The sequence below is a fragment of the Callospermophilus lateralis genome, chromosome 3, assembly GCF_048772815.1.
Source record: "Callospermophilus lateralis isolate mCalLat2 chromosome 3, mCalLat2.hap1, whole genome shotgun sequence".
NCBI lineage: Eukaryota > Metazoa > Chordata > Mammalia > Rodentia > Sciuridae > Callospermophilus > Callospermophilus lateralis.
In genome coordinates, this window is record NC_135307.1 from 26,521,150 (window position 1) to 26,524,798 (window position 3,649).

At 38.2% G+C, this 3,649-nt stretch overlaps 1 non-coding gene across 1 annotated transcript; it reads left to right on the forward strand.

The window, feature by feature from the left end:
• Window positions 1-211: 211 nt before the first annotated feature.
• On the forward strand, window positions 212-284 carry Trnaa-cgc (transfer RNA alanine (anticodon CGC)). Its single transcript has one exon. It is a non-coding gene; the product is annotated as a tRNA-Ala (tRNA).
• Window positions 285-3,649: the final 3,365 nt, after the last annotated feature.

Sequence of the window (3,649 nt, forward strand, 5' to 3'; positions counted from 1 at the left end):
ATTCTGTTCTTTTCCTAGGGCATGCTTTTATGATGAATAAGTATTAGATTTTGGCACATGCTTTTTTGTGTGACTATTAAAGTGACTAGATGGCCAAGCACAATGATGCATACCTGTAATCTCAGTGACTCAGGAGGCTGAGGCAGAAGAATCACAAGTTTAAGGCCAGCCTCAGCCAATTAGCAAGGCCCTAAATAATTTAGCAAGGGCTGGGGGTGTAGCTCAGTGGGTAGAGTGCTTGCCTCGCATGCACAAAGCCCTGGGTTCAATCCCCAGCACCACCAAAAAAATAAATAAAATAAAATAAAATAAATCTTAGCAAGATCTCTGCCTCAAAATAAAAAAAAATAAAATAAAAGGACTAGGGTGTTGTTCATTTGGAGAGTATTCCTGGATACAATCCTTAGTACCAAAAACAAACCCCCAAAAGTGTGGGTTTTGTCCTTTATTAATATGGTACACTAATTGCTTTTTTGATTATTCAAACAAACTTGTAGTCCCACACTGTTATTAGGTCTTAAAATATTAAGATTATAAATAGATGTATCATTTTTAAAAATGGTAAGAATTGAAAAGTAGGAAGGCTTTGAATCATCTACAACATGAACAAGGATTTGAGGGTTTGACTCACATACAAATACATGAAAAGATGTATAAATAACCCCACATGATAACTAAGCATGTATCACTATTTAGTGGATGAGAAAACAAACACAAATGAAAACACAAGTACCTTAACTATAAAACAGCATGTGTTGAAAGCTATGTGTCATGATGCGACTGCAGATTGAGTACCACTGCTTTAGGACCTGCACCAGGAGTAAATGACATGTGGTCTGCTCAGTGTAGGCTGTCTTGTTTCTAGGTGACTGCTCATCATGTTCATTTTCCTGAAATTCTCTTCCCATCTTTGTTTTGCTTTTTTCTTTCTTTCTTTCTTTCTTTTTTATTCTTTTTTTGTACCGGGATTAAACTCAGGGCCACTTGACCGCTGAGCCACATCCCCAGTCCTTTTTTGTATTTTATTTAGAGATAGGGTCTCACTGAGTTGCTCAGCACCTCGCTTTTGCTGAGACTGTCTTTGAACTCGCAATTCTTCTGTCTCAGCCTCCCAAACCACTGGGATTACAAACGTGTGCTACAGCACTGGCTCCACTTTTCTATTTTCTTAATTATCATTCCTGGAAGGATATGTATCAAGATATATTATCAGTGTCTTTTATTTTTTCTTGTTTTGGCCTATATTATATTCTAACTTTCCTTCATTTAATAGAAAAATATATTTTTAAAAAAGACCCCACTCCTAGGTGGGGTCTTTTTTAAAAATAAAAGGAAAAGGAAAGTTTATATCCACACAAAGATTTGCACACACATATTTAGAGCAACTTTATTCACAATAGCCCCAAACTAGAAAAAAGGCAAATGTCTATCAACAAGTGAATGAATAAACAAATGGCTGTACATCTGTACATCTGTACAATGAAAATATCCTATCCAGCAACAAAATGGAACAAAAACACAAGCAACAACATGGATGTATCCCAAAATATTATACTGAATGAAAGAAGTCAAAGAGAAAATGGACTATATCATTCCATTTAAATAAAATTCTGGAAAATGCAAGCTAGGCTATATGACATAAAGTCTTGGACAGGGAATGTATTATTGGCTTTGCATTTCTTCTACAAAATTTCAGATGCAGCTAACTTATAAAGAGAAAAGACTTATTTTTAGCTCATAGTTTGGAGGTTCAAATTCAAGATTAGGCAGCCCCATTGGCTTAGGCCAGTGGTAATGGCAACTGTGGGAGCATGTGTCATGGTTAGCAGCAAGTGGCAGTAATATCTGAAGCCAGGAAACAGAGCAGGGCCGGTGGGGGTCCCATACTCTCCCTTTGAAGCCACGCCCCAATGACTAAAAAACCTTCCACTAGGCCCTACCTCTTAAAGGCCCACAGCATCTCCCAAGGCTGCCATGCTGAGAACTAAGCTTTACATATGGACCTTTGAAAGACGCTGAAATTACACTAAAACTATAAAAGGGAGGATGACAGAGCAGGGAGGGATTCCAAAAAGGCACCAGGAGACTTTTTGAGGATGATGTACAAGCTTATTATTTTGATCGTGAAGATGAATTCATAGGTGTACACATATCAAATCTCATCAAATCATACACTTGAACATGCAGTTAGATTAATGTCAATTATACTTCAGTAATGCTCTAAAAAAATCTGCTGAAAAACTATTAAGAGTTAGGGTGATTTAAGTTCCACCATAAAACAAAAAGCCCATAAAACTTTAACCTGCATAAACAAAGAAATATCTAGTCTAGGCTTCAGGCACGGTTCTATCGGACCACCAACTCCATGTGTCTTGATGCATACTGGCTTCTTCCTGATACTGGCTTCATTATTTATTTATTTATTTATTTTGGTACCAGGGATTAAACCCAGGAGCACATAACCATTGAGCCACATCTCCAACCCTTTTTATATTTTATTTTGAGGTAGGGTCTCGCTAAATTCCTTAGGGTTTCACTATATTGCTGAGACTGGCTTTGAACTCACTATTATCCTGCCTCCCTCCGGAGTCACTGGGATTACAGGCGTGCACCATCTCATCAAGCCCTGATTCGGGTTTCATTCTTCGGTGTCTTTCCATGTATCACTTGTAAGCTTCACATTCATCTACCACTCCCTCTGGGCGAACAGAGAGGTTTCTTTCCCCTGATCATTAATCATCATTGAATCAACAAACTCCTGAGCCCATTTCTGTGGCAATAGTTTGGGCAAAAGTTAACTCATTTTTAAATAAATAAATATTACTCTAGGTGTGGTGGTGCAATCCCAGCTAGTTAGGGGGTTCCCAAGTTCAAAGCCAACCTCAGCAACTCAGTGAGGCCCTAAGCAATTTAGCAAGACTCTCAAAATAAAAAATAAAAAGGGCTGGGGATGTAACTCAGTAGCTAAGTGCCCTTGGGTTCAAGCCCAGCTACCAATAAATACATGCATGCATACATACATACATACATACTAACCCATGAAGGAAAAGTGGAATGGACAGTGCAGAAGCAACCAGCTAAAACGTGGGCATAGATTGGTAAGCATGGAAAACATTGATCAGGATTGAAATAAAAGGTGTTATGCTTTAAAAGATGTCATTTTTAAAAAAATATTTATTTTTTATTTTATTTTTTTTTTAGGTGGACACAATGTCTTTATTTTTATGTGGTACTGAGAATTGAACCCAGCGCCTCACACATGCTAGGTGAGCACGCTACCACTTGAGCCACATCCCCAGCCCTAAAAGATGTCATTTTTAAAATCTAAGAATATATAGCATAGCCAGGTAAATACAAAAAGAGTAATGGGAAAGAGAGTGAGTTTTTTCCCTGTAACATTGCCTAAAATGCTGAGAATCTTCTATGCATCCCTACTTCCTGCTTCTTACTGTCATCATATCCAATATGGTCAGTAAAATGGTCCTGTGTTAATTATAGCTGCCTACCACTTTTATATGGTAACAATACCCATCTCTTCCAATTGGGAAAGCACTGGCCTCAAATTGGTGGAGTGGGTAGGTACAAGATTCAGGCCTGACCAATCAATTCAACATCCATCTAAGGCAATGGGAGTCCACCTCAGGGGGGA